Source organism: Lagenorhynchus albirostris, chromosome 16, assembly GCF_949774975.1.
Source record: "Lagenorhynchus albirostris chromosome 16, mLagAlb1.1, whole genome shotgun sequence".
NCBI lineage: Eukaryota > Metazoa > Chordata > Mammalia > Artiodactyla > Delphinidae > Lagenorhynchus > Lagenorhynchus albirostris.
Window position 1 is genome coordinate 36,152,758 of NC_083110.1, and position 27,837 is coordinate 36,180,594.

General features: G+C 40.8%; 1 protein-coding gene across 1 annotated transcript in view; it reads left to right on the forward strand.

The window, feature by feature from the left end:
• Window positions 1-297: 297 nt before the first annotated feature.
• The window catches only part of BMPR1A (bone morphogenetic protein receptor type 1A), a 141,355-nt gene continuing 113,815 nt past the window's right edge, over window positions 298-27,837 (forward strand). The window contains exon 1 of the mRNA XM_060125335.1: window positions 298-590. The gene's annotated coding sequence lies outside the window, so the exon portion shown is untranslated. The remainder of the gene's footprint in view (window positions 591-27,837) is intronic.

Genomic DNA, 27,837 nt, shown 5'->3' on the forward strand with positions numbered 1-27,837 from the left:
GCCCCGCCACAGCGGCAATGGGGCATCTCGGTGAGGAGGGGCCGACGGGGCCGCGGGGAGGAGAACCCCCCCCTCCACTACGGCAGCCCGGCGCCCCCTTGCCGGCTGCCAGCCGTCCTCCCCGGCAGTGGGGCGCCGAGCACCTCAGACCCTTCGGTCACTTCCGCCGCGCGCTCGGCTCCTTTCGCGTCCCCGGCCGGGCGGGGCGGGCGCCCTCCCAGTGCGCGCGCGCTGCAACCAGTCTCGCGGAGGCCCGCCCCTCCCCCCAGACCCCGCTCCCGTGCCGGCCCCCCCGCCTCCACTCCTCCCTCCTAGGCGAGTGTCGGCGGCGGCGGCGACGGCTGCCGAGATTGGAATCCGCCTGCTGGCGCTCGGCAAAGGAGGAGGGAGGAGGGCGGGCAGGAAGGCTCGGGCTGCGCCGCGTCCGTCCGCGCGAGACGAGACTCGTACGGCCGCGCGAGGGGCGACCGGGCTGGGGCCGCTGCACGCCCAGGGCGGAGGCCGAGCCGGGCCCCCGCCTTGCCCCGGCGGCTCGCCGCGCCCACCCCGCTCCGCGCCGAGGGCTGCAGGATGAGTTCCCCAGGGTCCGGGTGAGTTGGCTCGTCCGGAGAGTGCGTGTGCGCGTCGGAAGAGGCCGGCCGCGGCAGGGAGGCTGGCGCGGGTTCGGGGCGAAGTTTCGGGGGGAGCCGGGAGTGCGAGGGAGGCCCGAGCTGGGGGCCGGCGGGCCTGGCCGCTCAGCAGGGTCCCCGCTGCCCCGGCTGTGTCAGGCCGCGGCCGACTGGGCCCTGCCGCCCCGGGCCTGGCCCTGCCGGAGACCCGGGCCCCCTGGCTGCCCCCCGCGACGTCCCCGCCTCTGGGCCCCTCTTTGTTCCCCACCCCCGGGTTTCAGGCCGAGTTTGGGGAGGCTGTGTGGGCGAAAGCCGCCACCAAGGACGATTCTTGAATCCTTAAATGGGAAAGGCGCTCACCTCCCCGCCCGGGAGCTGCGAGGGTGATATTCGCGATTTGTCCATTATGTTTCTGCAAAAAAAAAAAAAGAAAGAGAAAGAGAAAACGAATGTCTGTTTCGTGGGGCGGTAGAGCCAGGAGGAACTGCCAGCCCTCCCGCAAAACTTGCCCGCGGGAAGGTGCCAGGTTTCTCGGAGGTTCACCTGTTGTCCTGCGCTGCCTCCGCTGCCATGTCTGTTGTGATTCTGCACTTCAGTTTCTGAAAACTTTCTGCTGGATTGAATGTAACCCTTTTTTTCTCTTTCCAGACTCCTAGTGGAAAGGTTTGGCAAGGAAAAAAAAAAAAAAAGCTTGCGTCAGGGAAGAAACATAATGTGCTGTGTGCTAGGATCTGGCGTTTTGTGACTTGTGCTCTTTCAGGCTCTCGGATGTTTTAATTTGGTCAAAGTGCTGCAGGTTTTGTCTTTCAGACGGTTAGCAAACTGTTCCGAGTACATAGTACGAACTTGGCACGTTCACCTGTGTTACGTCATTTAATCCCTATGATAATCCTGGTTAGTATATTCCTCATTTTTTAGAAGAGGAAACCGAGACGCTAAGAGGTTGTATGACTTGTCTAAATGAGCTGGGATTTGAACCCAAGATTTTCTCTATTATTCAGGATCTGTTAAAGTGAGGCATGCGAAGAGTTAAACAACAACTACAAAAAGCCTTTCTCTGCAGACACTCTGACGTTTAGGAGTGCTTTTCAGTAAACTCATACTTGAAATGATCGCTCATTTGTTGCTTGAGTTGAAAACAACTCCTTTACTGTATTTATTTCAAAAGAGGAGTTCAAGTCTGAATTAAAGTAGAATGTATCAATGCTTATAACTTTTAAGTTGTTGAAATAGAAAGTTTCTGAACTAGAATTTTATTTAAATATTTAAAATTAAAGCTAAAATACGGGCAGTTCTGAGCTAGAAATGGGTTGCAGTTTACAAAAGGCCAGTTGAAATTTAGAATGACCTCTTAACAGAATCAGTGTTCCACTCCTGTTTTGCACCACCACCCCGCCCCCCAGCCCCCGCCCGCCCGCACATTCTCCGTAGAACTCATTTCAAACTTTTTCTGCTTTCTTCACTTCACATCCTTTCCTGAAAACATTGAGGCATCCAATGGGAGCTCCTTCCAGAATTTACTGGATTCCTTTTATCATCTTCTTTCCTTCCATCTTAGTGGAAGAATATTTTTTGTCCTTCCTCCTGGTTAACACCTTATTTCATTTTTCTCTTCTTTCCTACTTAATGGAGTATAAGTTACTCTTTTGTCTTAGAGTTCTTACAAGTACGAATGTGCTTAAGATTGCTTCAATTTACAAAAACCTTCCCTTGAGTCTGCTACTCCCTCAACCTGTCTTGTTGCTGCCTTTCCTTTTCAAATCATATTAACAATAAAAATAAATTAGGTCCTTATAAAAGTGATACATGTTTGTTAAGAAAAATAGAGCAAAATGAAGTAAAATTACAATTCACTCCTTCATAATCCCAACTCTAGACATTGCCAAGAACAGTTTACTTTTCCTGCCTTTACTTCCTGGCGATCCATTCACTTCTTAACCCCTTATTATCTGGATTTCACCTTCACAAAAGTCACCTGTAACCTAATAAACACTTTTAAAGCCCCCTTTCCAAGTCAGCTTGAGCGTTTTTTTAGCATTTAACATCGACCCATCATTCTTGAAATACTTTTCCTTGTCCACCATTCACCTGTCCATTTCATTCAACGAATACTTACTGTATTCTAACATAACACACGAGTCAGTAGGAGGCAACAACAGATACGGCGCCTTGCCTTCATGGAGCTTAAAGTCTACTGAAGGAGACGTATATTGAAGAATGAATTCTATAATTAAATATAATTGTATAGATAAAGTACAGAGTATTTATAAGAGCTTAAAATGGGGGCCTGACCTGGTGCTGGTGTATGTTGGAAGAATCTCAGAAGGCCTTCTTAAAAATGTTACATTGGAACCCTGTGACAGTTCTGAAGGATAAGTATGAATTAACTAGATGAAAACAGGGCTTCTGTGACATTATACTGACCTCGTTACTCTTTGCCCCTTTTCACTTTCTGTTCTTCCTTCTTCCTCATTAATGTAAGTGTTCTCCAAGTTTCACTTTTCAGATCATTTTTCATACATCTCTGGTCCTTTGACATTGTTTCAGACCCTTCTGTCTGAATAATTCTCAAATCTCTATTCTTTATTTCCCTTCTGCCCTTGAATTCTGGTTTTTCACATTGTTTTATGCGTACCTCTACCTGATTATTCAGGTTCAAAGTGAACTCGTCCTTCTTACCAAACTTGTTTCCCTGGTGTTCCTTATTTTTGTTGATGTTATCCCAAACCTAGTCCTTTCCCCATCCCATCACGTGTTGTCTGTAGCCAACATCTATTGGTTCTGCTTTCATGGTATTGTCACTCTTCTATCTGTTCATGCCAGCTCTGGTACAGTTCTTAATACATGTTGGTAACAAGGTTATAATAGATTGCAAAGTGAGTTGGGCCGCTTTCCTTCTTTTTTTCTCTTTTCAGGAACAGTTTAGACTGGGATTATCTTTTTTTTTTTGCGGTACGCGGGCCTGTCACTGTTGTGGTCTCTCCCGTTGCGGAGCACAGGCTCCGGACGCGCAGGCTCAGCGGCCATGACTCACGGGTCCAGCCGCTCCGCGGCATGTGGGATCTTCCCGGACCGGGGCACGAACCCGCGTCCCCTGCATCGGCAGGCGGACTCTCAACCACTGCACCACCAGGGAAGCCCCTGGGATTATCTTTTACTTGAGAGTTTGGCAGAACTCACCTGTAAGAGCATTCAGGCTTATATATATATTTTTTTTCCTGGAGAGGAATTTGAGTACCATTTCAGTTTATTTAATAGCTGTTGATCTGTGTAGGTTTTCTATTTCTTGTGTGAATTTTAGTGTTTAATATTTTTTCCAGAAACTTATTTATTGAGCTTTCAAGTCTAATGTTATTTGGTTTTCACATAATTCTTTTTTCTTTAAATTTCTTTGACTCGATATACTTGTATACAATATTATGTCCTGTGTATATATTTGTATATTTGATAATTTTCCCTCTTCAATCTTTTTTTTTTTTTTTTCCTGCTAGCTGAGTCAGGTTCTCATCCCACCTGGCCTAATGTTATGATCTTCTTGCCTTTACTTCCACCTTTATCCAGGTTAACTTATGCATTTCTGCCTAAATTAATCTTGAATCCCATTCTTGTCACTTCCTCACTTAGAAGTTTCCAGTGTCTTCTATTAAATGAAATTGTTTCCTTGGGATTTGCCTCAGATTTGCCAGATTCTTATCTTCCACTATTTTTGCTTCCTGCACAAGTTCTTTCCACCCTTCTTCTGCTGTTGCTTATAACTCTCTCTCTACTGGGACTGCATAAATAGTTAATTGTCGTATGTACAAGTTCTGCCTCCGTCAAGCTCCATTTCAAATGCCATCTCTTTTTGAAGTCTTCTCCATTTTCTAATTCTGGATGGAACCCCTTCTGAAGAAAGAGATTTTCTTTTTTTTAAAAAAATAAATAAATTTATATATTTATTTATTTTTGGCTGCATCGGGTCTTCATTGCTGCACATGGGCTTCTCGTTGCAGTGGCTTCTCTTGTTGCGGAGCGCAGGCTCTAGGCACGCAGGCTTCAGTAGTTGTGGTGCGCGGGCTCTAGAGCGCAGGCTCAGTAGTTGTGGTGCATGGCTTAGTTGCTCTGCAGCATGTGGGATCTTCCCGGACCAGGGATTGAACTCGTGTCCCCTGCATTGGCAGGATTCTTTTTTTTTTTTTCTTAACATCTTTATTGGAGTATAATTGCTTTACAATGGTGTGTTAGTTTCTGCTTTATAGCAAAGTGAATCAGCTGGCAGGCAGATTCTTAACTGCTGTGCCACCAGGGAAGTCCTTATAGCCAACTTTTAATAAATTTTATTGAAGTATAGTTGATTTACAATGTTGTATTAATTTCTGCTGGATAGCAAAGTTGATTCAGGATATTGAATATAGTTCCCTGTGCTATACAGTAGGACCTTGTTGTTTATCCATCCTATATATAATAGTTTGCATCTGCTAATCCCAAACTCCCAATACTTCCCTCCCTCATTGCCCTACCCCTTGGCAACAAGAAGTCTGTTCTCTATGTCTGTGAGTCTGTTTCTGTTTTGTAGATAAGTTCATCTGTGTCATACTTTAGATTCCACATATAAATGATATTTGATATGATATCAAATATCTTTGATATTTATCTTTCTGTGTCTTATTTACTTCGCTTAGTATGATAATTTCTAGGTCCGTCCATGTTGCTGCAAGTGGCATTATTTCATTCATTTTTATGGCTGAGTAATATTCCATTGTATATATATATACCACATCTGATCCATTCATCTGTAGATGGATATTTAGGTTGTTTCCATGTCTTGGCTATTGTAAATAGTGCTGTATAGCCAATATTTTAAAGGCTGTCAGTGCTAAAAAAATACTGATAGGGGCTTCCCTGGTGGCGCATTGGTTGAGAGTCTGCCTGCCAATGCAGGGGACACGGGTTCGAGCCCTGGTCTGGGAAGATCCCACATGCCGCGGAGCAGCAAAGCCCGTGAGCCACAACTACTGAGCCTGTGCGTCTGGAGCCTGTGCTCCGCAACAAGAGAGGCCGCGACAGTGAGAGGCCTGCGCACCGCGATGAAGAGTGGCCCCCGCTCGCCGCAACTAGAGAAAGCCCGTGCACAGAAATGAAGACCCAACACAGCCAAAAATAAATGAATAAATAAATAAATAAAAATATTGATAGAAACAAAATGACATGCTCAAAGATCCCAGTAATGTTTTTTGAAGAAAGCACTAGAGTAGGGTCTTAAGGAGATCAGATGATTAGTGGAATCCATCTTGTGGACTCAGGGGGGGTCCCTAAACCAAGTTCATAAGGGCAGTTAAATATAGAACTAATGAATAGGCACAAACTAGATAAGGAAAGATATTCTTGAGTATCTTTTATTAAAAACTGGTGAATTTGAGCTACCCTGATATTATGGACATTGTTACTCTTCTATACTTTTATGTTTCTGATGAACCTTGTTTTCTTACTGTATACATTTTTTATACCTACCACTAATAACATCTGAAGCTGTGGAGCTTGGTTGTTGCTCTATCTGTATATAATTGGGTGTTCACTTAAGGAGGATAGTGGTATGTCAAGTGTGGGGATAAAATAGTCAAATTTGCAGTTTTGTGAGATTAGTTACATAGCGGAGAATCAGTTTGAAGAAAAGAAGACTGAAGACACTGAAACTGTAGGGAAGCTGTTCCATCCTGGCTCAGACTAGGATAGTGGCAGGTAGTTAGGGCGTAGAATGGACAGGACTTGGTAATTAGCTGGGGGAGAGAGGAGGAGTGGGATTGTCAAGAATGATTCCCAGGTTTCTAGATCGGAAACCTGGTAGGGTAGATGTGTGTTGTTGGCTGAGATGAAAAAAGTGGAGGGAGAGCTGGCTTCTGGAGGAAAATAGTTTTGATCCTCTGAAACACCAGGTAGAGAGCTCTACTTGGCAGTTGCTTGCATATATTGGTCTGGAGTTTGACAGTGATTTGGGCTGGAGGTAGACATTTGGGAGTGATTACTATATAAGTTGTATATTTCAACAGTGGGAATTGGGTGGCTCTCTCAGGTGACTTATGCTTGCAAGTGACAAACCTAACTCATAGTTTAAAGGGGAAAAAGGCTCCCCTCCTACCCCGCCCATCACGTTTTTGAAAAGACTGGAAGTAGGTATGGCTGGATCTAAGTGTTCAGATGATGTAATCGGGGGTCTCTCTTCTCTGTTTACCTTTTTTTTTTTTGCGATACGTGGGCCTCTCACCGTTGCGGAGCACAGGCTCCGGACACGCAGGCCCAGCGGCCATGGCTCACGGGCCCAGCCGCTCTGCGGCATGTGGGATCTTCCCGGACCGGGGCACGAACCCGCGTCCCCTGCATCGGCAGGTGGACTCTCAACCACTGCGCCACCAGGGAAGCCCTCTGCTTACCTCTTTTTTGGCCTCATCTGGCAGAGAGGACCACTGGTAACTCTAGGCTTATAATGGGCCTTATTGCTATGGATTCAAGAGAGGGAAAAAGCACTTCTTTCCCAGGTGCATGTATTCTGTCTCATGGGGAGATTGTTATCGGGTCTACATGGAGTCTGGGGTACCATCATTGGCCAGAACTGGCTTATATGCCCACTGGAGCAGTCAGGGACGAATAGCCTTCTTGGAACCATGTGAGATGGGCAAGTGGTTGTTTCCCCAAAGAAAGGATGGCTCTGGGTAGGTACACAACATAAATCTACTACTTTTGGTTCTTAACCCTTTTAAAGGTCATTTTTTGAGTATCTGAAGAAAAATACACTAATGTAACAAGTGTATAATTTCACGGTTATGTTATGGACCTCATTTCAGGAACTCCTGGTATATAACAGCAGAGAGCCTAGAACAGCCCTGAGAAACAGCAATTTAAGACCTAGGTAGAGAAGATAGACATTAAATAATTTCACAAATAATTATCTAATTATAGTTATATTAAGATATACAAAACACAATCACAGGGAGCTTATAAGAGTGTGTAATAAGGGAACCTGGTCTGTTTAGGGTGCAGGTGCTTTGGAAGGCCTTCCTGAGAAAGTGGCCTATATAGAGTGAGACCTTGGACCAGAAAGGAGAGGGAGAGGGCTCCCGGAAGTATTTAGTAGTTTTTAAAGCAAACATTTTTTGCTCTTTTAAAAATTATAGGGCTTCCCTGGTGGCGCAGTGGTTGAGAGTCCGCCTGCCGATGCAGGGGACGCGGGTTCGTGCCCCGGTCCGGGAAGATCCCACATGCCGTGGAGCGGCTGGGCCCGTGAGCCATGGCCGCTGAGCCTGCGCGTCCGGAGCCTATGCTCCGCAACGGGAGAGGCCGCGGCAGTGGGAGGCCTGTGTACCGCGAAAAAAAAAATTATAAAAGCAGGACTTCACTGGTGGCACTGTGGTTAAGAATCCGCCTGCCAATGCAGGGAACACGCATTTGAGCCCTGGTCCGGGAAGATCCCACATGCCGCGGAGCTACTAAACCCATGCACCACAACTACCGAGCCTGTGCTCTAGAGCCCATGAGCCACAACTACCAAGCCCATGCGCCACAACTACTGAAGCCTGTGTGCCTAGAGCCCGTGCTCCACAAGAGAAGCCACCGCAATGAGAAGCCTGCGCACCACAACGAAGAGTAGCCCCCGCTCGCCGCAACTAGAGAAAGCCTGAGCGCAGCAAGGAAGACCCAACACAGCCAAAAATAAATAAATAAATAGATTTTTTAAAATTATAAAAGCAGTACACCTACTGTGGATAATTTGGGAAATATGAAAAATTTTAAAGAAGCAGTGGAACACTTAAGTATTGGCTTCTAATTTTTTATAAACTAACATCTAGTACTGGTACTACCACTGAGCTAACTGTGCGGTCTTGGATACTGCATTAACTATCTGATCTCTGTTTTCTTATCTTAAAAAGTGAAAAGACTTGATAACCCTTAAGGTTATTTTATGCTTAAAGAAAAAAAGAAAGAAAATTCCATGACTTCAATGTAGAGCACAGAAATTGCAGGTCTTATAATGCTTTGGGTCCTGATGACAGCACTGGATTTCTGACTTTTGGCTGAAAAGTCACTCTTCCTGTCCTGGCAGTCATTTCAGTTAATGAAGGGAATAGCGTGTGACCAGTGGTATTCTTCCATGCTCAGCTTTCTTATCTCCTCTTTTGAGCATAGCCTTTAGGTAAATTATCTGCAATGTTACAGACTCTCAATTTTGAAGTTAAGTCTGGAGGAGACTTGGCGTGGTTGTCATACTGTTTTGTGTATATTGAAATTTTTAGGTAGTTTTCTTATTCGAAATTAAAATTTTTTTAATATATTTTAGGAATATAAGATCTTGAATGTCTTAAATTTGTATTTAACTAAGAATATTTTAGATTTCTAGCTGAAAGGAGCTCCTGATGGGAAATGTTAAAGTAAAGGCCGTTAAAATTTGGTGAGGTTGTTAAACTTATATATTTTTCAAAAAATCATTTAAAAATGTCATGAAATAAAAATGTTTCAACAGTATCCAGAAGTATCTTAAATATACACCAAATCAACAAAATATGGTCACTTGATAACAGATAACTTTTATTGTCTACATTTCAGTAATATGCCTTGTCCCCTGCATTGACAGGCGGATTCTTAACCACTGCGCCACCAGGGAAGCCCCTCTTTTTAATATTTAAGATTTGTTAGAAACTTTTCATGGGTAACTTTTTGACTGGCATTCTTTGACTTTCCTAATGTTTCCTGTGCATTGTAGAAAAAAGGATATTAAAAGGTCAGTGGAATACAGTTACTTTTTAAACATCCAGAACCCTTCTCGTAAATATTTTTTAAAATGAGTATACTGGGACTTCCCTGGTGTTGCAGTGGTTAAGAATCCGCCTGCCAGTGCAGGGGACACGGGTTCGAGCTCTGGTCCAGGAAGATCCCACATGCTGTGGAGCAACTAAGCCCGTGTGCCACACTACTGAGCCTGTGCACTAGAGCCTGTGAGCCACAACTACTGAGCCTGCGCACTGCAACTACTGAAGCCCGTGCGCCTAGAGCCCGTGCTCCACAACAAGAGAAGCCACGGCAATGCAAAGCCTGAACACTGCAACAAAGAGTAGCTGCCACTCGCCGCAACTAGAGAAAGCCTGTGTGCAGCAAGGAAGACCCAACGCAGCCATAATTAATTTATTAATTAATTAAAATAAATAAAATTAGTGTTGTATATCTCATTTCTGAGACATATATCAGTTTAATTGTTGATGATGATCACAAAGACAAGCCTTTTTCACAGCTTTACCATGGCTTTTACTCTTAAAGTAGTTGAAATTGGGTAGATATTTGTAAAACATAATTATGTTATTTGTATTGTTTCTTAGAATACACTTAAAATCCTGTGAGAGAACAGGAAGAAAAAAATTTAAAAATACTGCCACATCAATTGAAAATGAAAGTGAATAAGCTCATCTAGGGGGCAGTTTTGGGAGTAAAGTAGGTTGAGAAATGAAACCTGATTTTTACCTGTTAATGATGCTGAGACTATCCTCTGGAATATTAGTAAATTGCTTATGTTGTTCCATAAAAAATTTTTAAACATAAGTGGTTATGGCATGTAGACATTTAAAAAGAATCCTTTTCCTCGCAGGTTTCTCTTTAAAACAAAACAAAAGCCTTTTTTGCCTCCTTATTACAGAAGTGGTGCTCACTGAACAAATTTAAAACACAGAAAAGCCCCGAGAAGAAAGTAAAAATCTGTCATATTCATGCTACTCAAAGGTGACATCTGTAAACATTTTGGTATATACAGTGTACATTTAAAAAAATCTTACTGCTTAATGTTTCTGCCATAACTTAAGAATTTGATGAAATTAGGTGAGTAAAGCTGAAATTCTGTGCATACATTAAACTTTTATGTCTGAACCTGAAATACAAGAAACTTAGAATTAAGAGGATGGGGTGGGGGGGAGTTATCTAAATAGAAATAGAAAGTTTTGGAAATTTGGCTGTCTTGTTCTAGTTATCTGTTCATCTTTTTTTCGCGTATATTCTCCTCTTTTCAGCTGTGCAAGTTTTAAAAAAATTAAGGTGTTTCAAATTTGAAGTGTTTTTCTATAATAATGGACTAAAATAGAGTAAGATGTAAGGAGGTAGAACCTAAACTGAGGAAGGTCAAAAACCATATGGAAATAGAAAATCCAAAATCTCTTGCAGAATGAAGCTAGGAAGAATGGAATCTAAACACTGAAATTATACATCTGCGAGGCAGCTGTGTGTTCTTTGTTCATAGGTTCTGTTGCAGAAATAGCAGAAGAAACTTTGAAAGAGAAACATATCCTAAATAGACTGAGCTGATATTCTTACAACTAATTATGATATGGACAATTTTAGTGTTACAGTGTGTATTAAGTCATCTTTAAACGAATTATTCCCTTTTCTTAAGGAGTTATAAAAATTCTTTTCCAAAAGTAACAGATCACTTTGGGGGATTAAATGTGGGTTTCCTATTGAAATCTTCAGCACTGAATCAACATTTTATTAGATTACAGATCAGGGGATTTTCAGTGATACTAAAAGAGTGTGATCTGTTGTAAATTTGTTGGTTGCTTTCGTTTTTGTTAGTATTCAGGGATGTGTGGTACTTTAATGTTCTGCCCTTCAAAAATCAGCTCTTAGGAATTTGTTTAGACAAAATATTTAAGTTTTAAAATAATCAGGCATTTAAAAACAGTTGAGGGACTTCCCTGGCAGTCCAGTGGTTAAGGCTGCCTTCCAGTGCAGGAGGTGTGCGTTCGATCCCTGGTCAGGTAGCTAAGATCCTACATACCAGCGTGGTGCAGCCAAAAACTAGAAAAACTAAAAAAATAAATAAAACAGTTGAAATTTAAAAAGTAAAGACATAAAAAAGCTTTTATTTGGTTTTGGGATGCTTAAATTACTAATATTTGAATAGCTTTATAGTTTACAAAGCACTTTTTAGTATCCATTATCTCTGGTGATTCATTGTTTTGCTAACATTTTTTACCTCTTGAAAATTAAGGCAGAACACTGTCAGTTAAGTCAGTGCTTATAGAATGCTCTTTAGTTTTTACTTACTATAGGGATGATACATATTCAGGACTCAGAAAACATGGAAAAGTAGAACAAAAAGGAAACACATCCCCAGCATCTCATAACAACCATTGTTGACATTCAGTATAATTATTTTCAGTCTTCTTTTTCTACTCATAGTTTTTGTGTAGTTTGCCTGATTCTGAGGATGCAATGTTTGTATCCTTTTAAAATTCACATCTTAAGCATTTCTAATAAAAAAATAGTTCTTAACCATTTGGGGGGGGTACTGTTTCAGTAAAATTTTTTTCTACTTGAGGGAAAACATTTTATCCTAGGATCATGTGTTATAAATATATAGTGGTTAAGAGCATGGACTCTGGTTGGGTTTAAATCCCAGCTCAGCTTCTTCCTAGCAGGGCCATCAGCAGTTTTGATAAATTGAGTAACATCTCTGTGTCTGTTTCCTCATCTGTAAAATGGGAAAAACGGCTCCTACCTCATGGAGTGGTTGTAAGTTTATATATTTTATATATATATATATATATATATATATATATGTCATATGTATACATAAAACATATGTATATAATATAAATGTATTTTATATCTTAGAACTGTATTTGACCCATTGTAAGCACTGTGTACATTACCTAAACTTTTAGGTTGGGACCATGACCACACTGACTGCTGATCAAACTGGCAGACAGAACATTAGTAAAGATACGGAAGGTCAGGTGATGCAACAAAAAAACATAATATATAGTGAACATCACACCCAGTAAGGATAGAGTGTGACCCATTTGCTGGGTCATTAAAGCAAGCCTCAACAAATATCAAAGGATTGAAATCATTCACAATGTCCTCTGATGATAATGGAATTAAATTAGAAACGAATAACAAAAGATAATGAGAAAATCTTTGAAATTAAACAGTGCACTTCTAAATAACCACACATGGGTCAAATAAGTTACAAAAGAATTAGGAATTATTTGGGATTCAAGAATAATGAAAATACATGTCATATCAAAATTTGGGATACAGTTAATTCCATACTTAGAGGAAATGTTATAGCTTTAAAAATATATGTTAGAAAAGTAGAAAGCCTAAAAATAAACGATTTAAGTGTCCGTCTCAAGAAATTAAAATGATTGGGATTTCCTCTTTGTCAAGTTTGATTGGATGGATTGTGGGGGAATTTTAGTTTCACGTTTTACATCAAATTCCCTTTTTAATAAGACAGGAGGAAAGGTGTGATTGACCAAAATAGGTGTATTTTGTTTTCCTGTTAGTACATTTGAACTCCATCTCCCTCGCAAAGCTTGATTCCTAATTTACTTGATTTCTAGGAGGCTTCAGTACCCTTTATGAAAACCTCCTATTTTCTTGGCACTTGCATAGAGCCCTTAACTTTTCTAAGGAGAAAGAAACAGTCTTTTTGAGGAAGCAGAGACAAGAATTCTGAGATGATCAGTTTAGTGTTGGTAATTATTTCTAAGTCTTTAAGACTTGGAAAGTATAATTCAACTTGATAAGTGTGTAATGAGCACCTGTTACAGACTAGAGACTGTTCAGACTTGGTTATACAATAGTGAATAAAAATAGCCCTGAGTTCTGCTTTCATAGAGCTTATGCTCTAGTGGGGGAGACCAGATTAAAAAAACACAAACTCACCCAGTTATGTCATGACAATGCAGTATTGGTGCTAGGAAAGAAAAGTGTAGAGTACTAGGAGAGTGGTTAGTAGGGGACCTAACCTTATTTAGGTTGAGAATGTGGTGAGATATGTAAAAATTAGAATAAAGCGGGGGAAAAGACCCATGGAAAATCGTAGAAAGTATATTTTTAAAAGATAAGAGAATAAATCTTAAAATGTGTTATCTTAACTGATTTCAACAGTCCAGAGGCCTGAGTGGTTATCCTTAGTCCAGTATTGACTGTTGGATAGTCTCATTCAGGACATGCTTTAGGTCTCAGTTCTCTGTTATGTAGAATGGAAGCGGTCAGGACTAGACGAGATAATGGCTAAGTTTCTAGTTCCAAAGTGCTAATTCCATTGAAATTTTATTAGCTCTTTAAAGAGTATTTTTCTCTGATTGTGAAAAAATATATATACTATTTTAAGAAAAATTTGGAGACTATAGAAAAGAAAGACTCTGTCCCCAAATTTCATTTGTACTGGTGATGTCAATTTTATTATAAATAGAGAATATAGAGAGAATTTGACCTTGCAGCTTTTGGAGGTATTGGTTAACAGGACAGTATTAATCAGAATAGGCTAAATTATGCCACATTAAGGAAGAAATTTCTCAAATTTCAGTGGCTTGACAGAGTGAAAAGTTCGTTTCTCATTCCATATTCAGCTTGGGTCAAGTAAGCAGTTGAGGGAAAGCCTGTCAGAGGCTCTGCCATCTTGTAGCTGTTCCTCTGGAATACATGGCTTTCTTGGTTGCTATGGAAGGAAGGAGAACGTTGGAGGATCTTGTAACCAGCAATTATGTATGTAACTTTAGTAGTAGGAACTAGTCATTTGGCCTTACCTAACTGCAAGGGGGTAAAGAATTGTAGTTCTTCCATGTCCCTGGAAGTAGAGGAGACCTGGCTATGGGTGAGCTTTAAAAAGTCTTTACAATAACGACCTTGCTCTTCCTGGCCATAGTTGAGTAGACTGAAGATGGACCTCTAATTCAAGTGGGGCCAGTTGGATTGTTTTGCCTAGGAGTTTGCTTTTGGGCCATTGGTGACTGGAGTGTTCAGGCCATTAGACACAGAGGGTTTGCTCCTAGTCAGGGTGGTGGGATTCAAATACCTAAGCAATCAGAAATTTATCTGTAGAGAGAAGAATGAATCAAATGCATTGAAGAAATAAGGTGTTGTGTACCTTATTTGGGGAGAAAAAATAACTATTGGTATTCAGTGGCTTTCCGTTTCTCAGTTCTAGATCCTTAATGAAGACTGGCTGTAGTTCCTACACATAGATTCATTTTTTTTAAACTAATTAATTAATTTATTTTTGGCTGTGTTGGGTCTTCGTTGCTGCGCGTGGGCTTTCTCTAGTTGCGGTGAGGGGGGGACTACTCTCTGTTGTGGTGCGCAGCCTTCTCATTGCAGAGGCTTCTCTTTGTTGCGGAGCACAGGCTCTAGGGTATGCAGGCTTCAGTAGTTGTGGCACGAGGGCTCAGTAGTTGTGGCACAGGGGCTTAGTTGCTCCACAGCATGTGGGATCTTCCTGGACCAGGACTTGAACCCATGTCCCCTGCATTGGCAGGTGGATTCTTAACCACTGCGCCACTAGGGAAGCCCCCTACACATAGATTTCTTGAGAATATATATGCTTTTGGAACACACGGAATAGTCCCCAAAAGTGAGCATCTTTTGTTCCACAAAGAAAATCAGTAGATTTTTCAGAAAGCAAAAAACAAACAGGTTATATTTTCTGACCACGGTGCCTATAGAAATGAACAGCAAGAGGATGCTTTACCTCCCCCAAAAAACAAAAACATACAGAACAAACAAAAAATCTAAAACAAAAACACCTACATTCTTGGCAGGGGGGAAGAGACATAGCTTTTAAATAGCTTTTAGATAGCTTAAAGGGACAATCATAACTGAAGTCACACAATTTAGAAGTAAATTACAGTGAGACCACACTGTAATACCAGTGTAGCCAATGTGAAACTTTATGGGAAATTCATGGCAATTAAATATTAATTAGTAAATAAGAAAGATTAAAACTGATTGAACGAGGTGTATTGGTTCAAGATGGTGGAGTAGAAGGATGTGCTCTCACTCCCTCTTGCGAGAGCACCGGAATCACAACTAACTGCTGAACAGTCATCGACAGGAAGACACTGGAACTCACCAAAAAAGATACCCCACATCCAAAGACAAAGGAGAAGCCACAATGAGACGGTAGGAGGGGCGCAATCACAATAAAATCAAACCCCATAACTACTGGGTGGGTGACTCACAAACTGGAGAACACTTATACCACAGAAGTCCACCCACTGGAGGGAAGGTTCTGAGCCCCACGTCAGGCTTCCCAACCTGGGGGTCTGGCAACGGGAGGAGGAATTCCTAGAGAATCAGACTTTGAAGGCTAGTGGGATTTGATTGCAGGACTTCAACAGGACTGGGGGAAGCAGAGACTCCGTGCTTGCAGGGCACACACAAAGTAGTGTGCGCGTCGGGACCCAGGGGAAGGAGAAGTGACCCCGTAGGAGACTGAACCAGACCTACCTGCTAGTGTTGGAGGGTCTCCTGCAGAGGCTTGGGGTGGCTGTGTCTCACCATGAGGACAAGGACACTGGCAGCAGAAGTTCTGGGAAGTATTCCTTGGTGTGAGCCCTCCCAGAGTCTGCCATTAGCCCCACCAAAGAGGCTGGGTAGGCTCCAATATTGGGTCACCTCAGGCCAAGCAACCAACAGGGAGGGAACCCAGCCTCACCCATCAGCAGACAAGTGGATTAAAGTTTTAATGAGCTCTGCCCACCAGATCAACAGCCAGCTCTACCCACCACCAGTCCCTCCCATCAGGAAACTTGCACAAGCCTCTTAGATAGCCCCATGCACCAGAGGGCAGACAGCAGACGCAAGAAGAACCACAATCGTGCAGCCTGTGGAACAAAAACCACATTCACAGAAAGACAAGATGAGAAGGCTGAGAGCTATGTACCAGATGAGGGAACAAGATAAAACCCCAGAAAAACAACTAAATGAAGTGGAGATAGGCAACCTTCCAGAAAAAGAATTTAAAATAATGTTAGTGAAGATGATCCAGGACCTCAGAAAAAGAATGGAGACAGAGATCGAGAAGGTGCAAGAAATGTTTAACAAAGACCTGGAAGAATTAAAGAACAAACAAACAGATGAAGAATACAATAACTGAAATGAAAAATACACTAGAAGGAATCAATAGCAGAATAACTGAGGCAGAAGAATGGGTAAGTGACCTGGAAGACAGAATGGTGGAATTCACTGCTGCGGAACAGAATAAAGAAAAAAGAATGGAAAGAAGACAGCCTAAGAGACCTCTGGGACAACATTAAACGCAACAACATTCGCATTATAGGGGTCCCAGAAGAAGAGAGAGAGAAAGGGCCTGAGAAAATATTTGAAGAGATTACAGTCGAAAACTTCCCTAACATGGGAAAGGAAATAGCCACCCAAGTCCAGGAAGTGCAGAGAGTCCCATACAGGATAAACCCAAAGAGAAACATGCCGAGACACATAGTAATCAAATTGGCAAAAATTAAAGACAAAGAAAAATTATTGAAAGCAGCAAGGGTGAAATGACAACATACAAGGGAATTCCCATAAGGTTAACAGCTGATTTCTCAGCAAAAACTCTACAAGCCAGAAGGGAGTGGCATGACATATTTAAAGTGATGAAAGGGAAGAACCTACAACCAAGATTACTCTACCTGGCAAGGATCTCATTCACATTCGATGGAGAAATCAAAAGCTTTACAGACAAGCCAAAGCTAAGAGAATTCAGCACCACTAAACCAACTCTACAACAAATACTAAAGGAACTTCTCTAAGTGGGAAACACAAGAGAAGAAAAGGACCTACAAAAACAAACCCCCCCCCAAAAAAAAACAAACCCAAAAGAATTAAGAAAATGGTAATAAGAACATACATATTGATAATTACCTTAAACGTGAATGGATTAAATGCTCCAACCAAAAGACACAGGCTCGCTGAATGGATACAAAAACAAGACCCATATATATTCTGTCTACAAGAGACCCACTTCAGACCTAGGGACACGTACAGACTGAAAGTGAGGGGATGGAAAAAGATATTCCATGCAAATGGAGATCAAAAGAAAGCTGGAGTAGCAATACTCACATCGGATAAAATAGACTTCAAAATAAAGAATGTTACAAGAGACAAGGAAGGACACTACATAATGATCAAGGGATGAATCCAAGAAGAAGATATAACAATTATATATGCACCCAACATAGGAGCACCTCAATACATAAGGCAACTGCTAACAGCTGTAAAAGAGGAAATCGACAGTAACACAGTAACAGTGGGGGACTTTAACACCTCACTTACCCCAATGGACAGATCATCCAGACAGAAAATTAATAAGGAAACACAAGCTTTAAATGACACATTAGACCAGATAGATTTAGTTGATATTTATAGGACATTCCATCCAAAAACAGCAGATTATACTTTCTACTCAAGTGCACATGGAACATCCTCCAGGATAGATCACATCTTGGGTCACAAATCAAGCCTCAGTAAATTTAAGAAATTTGAAATCATATCAAGCATCTTTTCTGACCACGATGCTATGAGATTGGAAATGAATTACAGGGAAAAAAACATAAAAAACACAAACACAAGGAGGCTAAACAATACGTTACTAAATAACCAAGAGATCACTGAAGAAATCAAAGAGGAAATCAAAAAATACCTAGAGACAAGTGACAATGAAAACAGGATGATCCAAAACCTATGGAATGCAGCAAAGTCAGTTTAAGAGGGAAGTTTACAGCGATACAATCCTACCTCAAGAAACAACCAACATCTCAAATAAACAACCTAACCTTACCCCTAAAGGAACTAGAGAAAGAAGAACAAACAACGCAAAGTTAGTAGAAGGAAAGAAATCATAACGATCAGAGCAGAAATAAATGAAATAGAAACAAAGAAGACAATAGCAAAGATCAGTAAAACTAAAAGCTGGTTCTTTGAGAAGATAAACAAAATTGACAAACCATTAGCCAGCCTCATCAAGAAAAAGATGGAGAGGACTCAAAATCAATAAAGTTAGAAATGAAAAAGGAGATGTTACAACAGGACTGCAGAAGTACAAAGCATCCTAAGAGACTACTACAAGCAACTGTATGCCAATAAAATGGACAACCTGGAAGAAATGGACAAATTCTTGGAAAGGTATAACCTTCCAGGACTGAACCAGGAAGAAATAGAAATATGAACACACCAATCACAAGCAATGAAATTGAAACTGTGATTAAAAATCTTCCAAAGTCCAGGACCAGATGGCTTCACAGGTGAATTCTATCAAACATTTAGAGAAGAGCTAACACCTGTCCTTCTCAAACTCTTCCAAAAAATTGCAGAGGAAGGAAGACTCCCAAACTCATTCTATGAGGCCACCATCACCCTGATACCAAAACCAGACAAAGATACTACAAAAAAGGAAATTACAGACCAATATCACTGATGAATATAGATGCAAAAATCAAGAAAATACTAGCAAACAGAATCCAACAACACATTAAAAGGATCATACACCATGATCAAGTGGGATTTATCCCAGGGATGCAAGGATTCTTCAGTATACGCAAATCAGTCAATGTGATACACCATATTAACAAACTGAAGAAGAAAAACCATATGATCATCTCAATAGATACATAAAAAGCTTTTGACAAAATTCAACACCCATTTATGATAACTCTCCAGAAAGTGGGCATAGAGGGAACCTACCCCAACATAATAAAGGCCATATATGACAAACCCACAGCAAACATCATTCTCAGTGGTGAAAAACTGAAAGCATTTCCTCTAAGATGAGGAACAAGACAAGGATGTCCACTGTCACCACTATTATTCAACATGGTTTTGGAATTTTTAGCCACAGCAATCAGAGAAGAAAAAGAAATAAAAGGAATTCAAATTGGAAAAGAAATAAAGCTGTCACTGTTTGCAGATGACATGATGCTATACATAGGGAATCCTAAAGATGCCACCAGAAAACTACTAGAGCTAATCAGTGAATTTGGTAAAGTTGCAGAATACAAAATTAATGCACAGAAATCTCTTGCATTCCTATACACTAATGAAGAAAAATCTGAAAGAGAAATTAAGGAAACACTCCCATTTACCACTGCAGCAAAATGAATAAAGTACCTAGGAATAAACCTACCTAGGGAGACAAAAGACCTGTATGCAGAAAGCTATAAGACACTGATGAAAGAAATTAAAGATGATACAAACAGATGGAGAGAAATACCATGTTCTTGGATTGGAAGAATCAATATGGTGAAAATGACTATACTACCCAAAGTAATCTGCAGGTTCAATACAATCCCTATCAAATTACCAACGGCATTTTTTATGGAACTAGAACAAGAAATCTTAAAATTTGTATGGAGACACAGAAGACCCTGAATAGCCAAAGCAGTTTTGAGGGAAAAACACAGATCTGGAGGAATCAGACTCCCTGACTTCAGACTATACTGCAGAGCTGCAGTAATCAAGACAATATGGTACTGGCAGAAAAACAGAAATATAGATCAGTGGAACAGGATAGAAAGCCCAGAGATAAACCCACGTACCTATGGTCAACTAATCTATGACAAAGGAGGCAAGGATATACAATGGAGAAAAGACAGTCTCTTCAGTAAGTGGTGCTGCGAAAACTGGACAGCTACATGCAAAAGAATGAAATTAGAACACTCCCTAACACCATACACAAAAATAAACTCAAAGTGGATTAGAGACCTACGTGTAAGACCGGACACCATAAAACTCTAAGAGGAAAACATAGGAAGAACACTCTTTGACATAAATCACAGCAAGATCTTTTTTGATCCACCTCCTAGAGTAATGGAAATAAAAACAAAAATAAACAAATGGGACCTAATGAACCTTCAGAGCTTTTGCAAAGGAAACTACAAACAAGACGAGAAGACAAACTCTCATAATGGGAGAAAGTATTTGCAAACGAATTAATGGACAAAGTATTAATCTCCAAAATATATAAACAGCTGATGCAGCTCAATATTAAAATAACAAACAACCCAATCCAAAAATGAACAGAAGAGCTAAATAGACATTTCTCCAAAGTAGACATACAGATGGCCAAGAAGCACATGCAAAGCTGCTGAACATCATGCAGATCAAAAGTACAATGAGGGGGCTTCCCTGGTGGTGCAGTGGTTGAGAGTCCGCCTGCCGATGCAGGGGATGCGGGTTCGTGCCCCGGTCCAGGAAGATCCCACATGCCACGGAGCGGCTGGACCCGTGAGCCATGGCCGCTGAGCCTGTGCGTCCGGAGCCTGTGCTCCGCAACGGGAGAGGCCACAGCAGTGAGAGGCCTGCGTACCGCAAAAAAAAAAAAAAAAAAAAAAGTACAATGAGGTATCACCTCACACCAGTTAGAATGAGCATCATCAGAAAATGTACAAACAACAAATGCTGGAGAGGGTGTGGAGAAGAGGGAACCCTCTTGCACTGTTGGTGGGAATGTAAATTGATACAGCCACTGTGGAGAACAGTATGGAGGTCCCTTAAAAAACTAAAGATAGAATTACCATATGACCCAGCAATCCCACTACTGGGCAGTATACCCAGAGAAAACCATAATTCAGAAAGACAGATGTACCCCAGTGTTCTTTGCAGCGTTATTTACAATAGCCAGGACATGGAAACAACCTAAATGCCCATTGACAGATGAATGGATAAAGAAGATGTGGTACATATATACAATGGAATATTACTCAGCCATAAAAAGGAATGAAATTGAGTCATTTGTAGAGGCATGAATGGAACCAGAGACTGTCATACAGAGTGAAGTAAGTCAGAAAGAGAAAAACAAATATCGTATATTAACGCATATATGTGGAACCTAGAAAAATGGTACAGATGAACTGGTTTGCAGGACAGAAATTGATACACAGATGTAGAGAACAAATGTATGGACACCAAGGGGGGAACGTGGCGGGTGAAGCGGTGGTGGTGTGATGAATTGGGAGATTGGGATTGACAGGTATACACTGATGTGTATAAAATGGATGACTAATAAGAACCTGCTGTGTAAAAAATGTTAAAATTCAAGAAAAAAACCCTGAATGAACAAGATACTCAATTCACACTTTGAAGTGACTCCTTGATCTATGGGCTGCATAATGGATGTTGTGTTAGCAGGCATGAAAACAACACTAATCTTATTGTACATCTCCATCAGAGCTCTTGGGTAACCAGGTGCATTGTCAATGAGCAGTAATATTTTATTTTTTTACTTTTTAATATTTTTAATTTAATTTAATTTTATTTTATTATTTTTTTGCTGTACGCGGGCCTCTCACTGTTGTGGCCTCTCCCGTTGTGGAGCACAGGCTCCGGACGCGCAGGCTCAGCGGTCATGGCTCACGGGCCCAGCCACTCCGCGGCATGTGAGATCTTCCCGGACCGGGGCACGAACCTGTGTCCCCTGCATCGGCAGGCGGACTCTCAATCACTGCGCCACCAGGGAAGCCCTTAATTTTATTTTTTTTATTGAAGTCTAGTTGCTTTACGGTGTTGTGCCAATCTCTGCTGTACAGCAGAGTGACCCAGTTATACACTTAGAGGTATTCTTTTTTTTTATATTATTTTCCATTATGGTTTATCACAGGATATTGAATATAGTTCCCTGTGCTGTACAGTAGGACCTTGTTGTTTATCCATCCTATATATAATAGTTTACATCTGCTAGTCCCAAACTCTCAGTCCTTCCCTCTCCCATCCCTCTCTCCCTTGGCAACCACAAATCTGTTCTCTTTGTCTGTGAGTCTGTTTCTGTTTTGTAGATAGGTTAATTTGTGCCATATTTTAGATTCCACATATAAGTGATATCATATGGTATTTGTCTTTCTCTTTCTGACTTCACTTAGTATGATCATCTCTAGTTGCATCCATGTTGCTGCAAACAGCATTATTTCATTCGTTTTTAATGGCTGGGTAATATTTCATTGTCTATATGTACCACATCTTCTTTATCCATTCATCTGTTGATGGACACTTAGGTTGTTTCCATGTTTTGGTTATTGTGAATAGTGCTGCTATGAACATAGGGGTGCATGGATCTTCTTACATTCCCACCCACAGTGTAGGAGGGTTCCCTTTTCTCCATACCCTCTCCAGCATTTGTTTGTAGACTTTTTAGTGATGGCCGTTCTGACTGGTGTGAGGTGGTATCTCACTGTGGTGTTTTTTTTTTTTTTTTCTCACTGTGGTTTTGATTTGCATTTCTCTAATGATTAGTGATGTTGAGCATCTTTTCATGTGCCTACTGGCCATCTGTATGTCTTTTTTGGAGAAATGTCTATTAAGGTCTTCTGTCCATTTTTTGATTGGGTTCTTTGGTTTTTTGTTGTTGAGTTGTGTGAGCTGTTTGTATATTTTGGAGATTAAACCCCTGTCTGTTGCATCATCTGCAGATATTTTCAATGAGCAGTAATTTTTTTTTTTTTGCGGTACGTGGGCCTCTCACTGCTGTGGCCTCTCCCGTTGCGGAGCACAGGCTCCGGACGCATAGGCTCAGTGGCCATGGCACACAGGCCTAGCTGCCCCCTGGCATGTGGGATCTTCCCTGACCAGGGCACGAACCCGTGTCCCCTGCATCGGCAGGCGGACTCTCAACCACTGTGCCACCAGGGAAGCCCGAGCAGTAATATTTTAAAAGGAATCTTTTTTTCTGAGCTGTAGGTCTCAACAGTGGGTTTAAAATATTCAGTAGACCACGTTGTAAACAGATGTGCTGTCACCCCGGCTTTGTTGTTTCATTTAGAGAGCATAGGCAGAGTAGATTTAGCATAATTCTTAAGGCCCTAGGATTTTCGGGATGGTACATGAGCATTGGCTTCAACTTAAAGTCACCAGCTGCATTAGCCTCTAATAAGAGAGTCAGTTCGTGCTTTGAAGCTTTGAAGTCAGGCATGGATTTCTCCTCTCTAGTTAAGCAAGTCCTAGATGGCGTCTTCTTCCAAGATAAGGCTGTTTCGGGACTTCACTGGTGGTCCAGTGGTTAAGACTCTGTGCTTCCAGTGCAAGGGGCACGGGTTCCATCTCTGGTCGGGGAACTAAGATCCCATAGGTCACGAGGCGTGGCCAAAAAAAAAAAGCTGTCTCATCTACATACATTGAAGATCTGTTTAGTCACTTTCATTAATTATGTTAGTTAGATCTTTTGGCTAATTTACTGCAGCTTCTTCATCAGCACTTGCTGTTTCACCTTGCACTTTTATGTTATGGAGATGGCTTCTTTCCTTAAACCTCATGAACCAGCCTTTGTTAGCTTCAGACGTTTTTCTGTAACTTCCTCATCTCTCTCAGCCTTCCGAGAATTGAAGAGAGTTAGGACCTTGCTCTAGATTAGGCTTTGGCTTAAGGGGATGTTGTGACTGCTTTGATCTTCGGTTCAGACCACTAAAAGTTTCTCCACCAGCAGTAAGGCTGTTTTGCTTTCTTACCATTTATGTGTTCACTGGAGCAGCGCTTTTAATTTCCTTCAAGAACTTTTCCTTTGCACGCACAACTTGGCTAACTGTTTGGTGCAAGAAGCCTAGTTTTTGGCCTGTCTTGGCTTTCGACATGCCTCCCTCACTAAGCTTAATCATTTCTAGCTTTTGATTTAAAGTGAGAGATGTGCGGCCTTTCTTTCACTTGAACACTTAGAGGCCACTGTAGGGTATTTAATTGGCCTAATTTCAGTATTGTTGTGTCTCAGGAAATAGGGAGGCCCAAGGAGAGAGAGAGAGAGATGGGGGAATGGCTGGTTGGTGGAGCAGTCAGAACACCCACAACACTTATCGATTAAATTTGCTGTCTTATGTAGGCACGGTCCATGGTGCCCCAAAACACGTACAGTGGTAACATCAGAGATCACAGATCACCATAACAAATATAATAATAATGAAAAAGTTTGTCATTTTGTGAGAGTTACCAAAATGTGATACAGAGACATGAAATGAGCAAAAATACTGTTGGAAAAATGGCATCAATAGACTTACTTGACACAAGGCTGCCACAAACGTTTGATTTGTGAAAAACACACTGCAATGAAACAAAGGTATGCCTGTAAATATTTGAAAGGGAAAGTCAAAACTTGTATTCTGCATATGCCCTTTGCAGAGCGTATAATCTACCTAGAAAAACCGAGAGAATCAATTGATAAAGTTGGAAAACTAATAAATGAGTTCAGTAAGGTTCCTGAACACACGATGAACAAAAAAATCAGGCTCCTTATATACCAGCAATAGCAGTTCAGCTTGAAAGTGCTATCAGTGTTTGCTTTGTTTGATAGGAAGCACCTGTTAGTCCCAGCCTGCTTGGCAGTTACCTGTCCCAGAATGCTTTGAATCATGAAGAGAGAGCTGCAGGAGATGAAGCTTCCAATTTCCTGCTTGCTTCAGCACAAAAGTCAAATGTTTGAAGGGCTAACACAAGGCTGATTGTTTCATGACAGCCCCAAACAGCTAAAACTATTCCCTATGATGCCCATCTCACCCTGCCGTAAAAAATGTTTCTGGACAACATTCCCTCGAAGAATGTATCACTGAGTTCCCTGGAGAGCCTGGAGGCCTAGCCTCCTACTAGTGTCCTGCAAGAATACCAAAGAAACTAGTAAGGAAAACAGAAAAGGGATTCCCCTAAAAACAACTAGTTTTGTTTTTCTGTTTGTTTGTTTGTTTTGTAGTTTTGTTTTTAGTGTAATACATGCTCGTAGTAAATAATTCAAACAATACAGAAAAGTGAAGTTTCCTCTTTACTTCTCTCTTTCTGCTCTGCCCTTTCTCAGTTTACTTTTCATTGGTAACCGCTGGTGCTACTTTATGTATCCTAAAATTTCCTCTCCATTTACAAAAATATATTTCCATTTCTTGTGTTTTGTACAGGTGGTATGCATTTTGTGTTGCAGCTTGACTATTTCGTGAAACATTTTCTGTAGCTCCCTCATTGTTTTTAACCTCACATTGACCTTTATTCTCTAAGGCTCTGTATAATCTCTTTGGCAGACCCGTTCTTCCTGCTGCTCTCCAATCCCTGAAGCCTTTTCATGGTGCCTCTTTTTCTGACCTTTCTATTCATCTTCTTGCTCTCAAGCATTCTTATGTTTTTTGGACAGACTAATGTTTTTAAATGTGTGTAAAATAAAATACATTGGATTACAAAGGAAACCAATTATATTGAAATACCACTATTAAAGTAATTAAAAAATTTTAAGATACAGTAATGTGTATTTTCTTTTATTAACTCATTAAATAACCCAGAGATGGGTTTTAATAACTGCCCTAATTTTTAAATAATGATGAACATAAATAATACTCTGAGTTATCTGCAACAGTGTAATTTGATGAGACTATGATTCTTTTGGTAACAAAGTTACAGGTACTGCTAACACTACTGTGGGCTTTGCCTACTCTCATAATTAAATAATTACATTTAAATTTCAGTTAGGAGTTAGTGAAACTAGAGATGTAATTTTTTTCTCATCTAAGTTTATGGACCTCCTGAATTTTTTGAGGTCATGGGCCTCCGACTAAGAATGCTAGCAACTGAAACTTGATTCACACTGGAGGACACTGATTTTTTTGCAGCCCACTAAAGTGTTGGAAGTTTCTCTTCCACACCACCTCTCCTTTGGGCCTGGAGATGGGTCATCCTCCTTGCCCCTCTTTGCTACTTCTACACCACTCTCCCTCCAGTCTTAACGTCAAACAAAAGAGGTGGTTTTGAATCGTCTCATCAGAAAATACCAGCTACTGCTGCTCCTTGCAGTGTTCTGTTGAACCTTGGCTTACTTCCCACTTATTGCCCCTTATTCTGTGAAGATTTTATCTTATGTAGCTCACTATCTCCAGTACTACTTTATTCTAATTCTTGAGGATCTCAACATCTAGGTGGGTATTCTTCCACTACCTTCCTGGTCTCTTGGTTTCTTGACCTCTTCCAGTGTCTTCCACTGTACTTCAGCCACCTGTGGTCATAGCTCAGATCTGTTATTCAATAATAATGTGCTTATAATTATACCCCCCCCCATAGTTTCAGTTTCAAGTATTGTACTCTCTGATTTTCACTTCTCACCTTTTCAGCTCATGCCTTCTTGTATAAACTATCCTTTTACCTCACTGGGGCCATTGACCCTTTTAGCTTTTAGTCATTTCTTACCGTAGCCCCCCTTATGTCCCATCCTTTCTCCTTATTCATTTTAAATTCTATGGTCAGTCACAATTGTTCAGTTGCAAATACTCTCAACACCCTTGCCCTCACTTGCTACATTGCTTAGTTGAGAAACTCCACTGCTAGATAAATCCAGTTGTGCCTGCTCTTCACTTTTGTTGTTATTGTTTGTTATTGTTGTAAAAAAACCAGAACGTATATTTACTCCCTTAACTATTTTTAAGTGTACAGTACAGTATTGTTAATTATATGTACATTGTTATACTAGAACTTTTTATCTTGCCCTACTGAAACTTTACCCAGTGAACAACAACGTCCTGTTTCCCCCTTTCCCCAGCCCTGGCAACCACCATTCTACTTTCTGCTTCTATGAATTTGATTACTTTAGATACCACAAGTCACTAAAATCATGTAGTATTTGTCTTTTTGTGATTGGCTTATTTAACTTAACATAATGTCCTCATAGTTCATTCATGTTTGTAACGTATGGCAGGATTTCCTTATTTTCAAAGGTTGAATAATATTCCATTGTGTTTATATACCACATTTTCTTTATCCACTCACCTGTTGATGGACATTCTGGTTGCATCCACTTCTTGGCTATTGTGAATAATGCTGTAATGAACATGGTTGTGCAAATATCTCTTCAAGATCCTCTTTTCAATTCTTTTGAATATATACCCAGAAGTGGGATAGCTGGATCATACAATAGTTCTATTTTTAATTTTTTGAGAAGCTTCTGTACTGTTTTCCACAGTGGCTGCACCAATTTACGTTCCCACTAACAGTATAAAAAGGTTCCCTTTTCTCCACACCCTCTCTAGTATTTATTTGTAGACTTTTTGATGATAGCCATTCTGACTGGTGTGACGTGATACCTCATTGTGGTTTTGATTTGCATTTCTCTGATGATTAGCAATGTTGAGCATTTTTTCATGTGCCTGTTGGCCATCTGTATGTCTTCTTTGGAGAAATGTCTGTTTAGGTCTTCTGCCCATTTTTTGATTGGGTTTTGTTTTTTTTTTTGCTATTGAGTTTTATGAGCTGTTTGTATATTTTGGAGAATAATCCCTTCTCAGTCAGTCACATCGTTTGCAAATATTTTCTCTCATTCCATAGGTTTTTTCGTTTTGTTGATGGTTTCCTTTGCTGTGCAAAAGCTTTTAAATTTGATTAGGCCCTACTTGTTTATTTTTGCTTTTATTTCTTTTGCCTTGGGAGACTGATCTAAGAAAATGTTGCTACAATTTACGGCCAAGAATGTTTTCCCTATGTTCTCTTCTAGGAG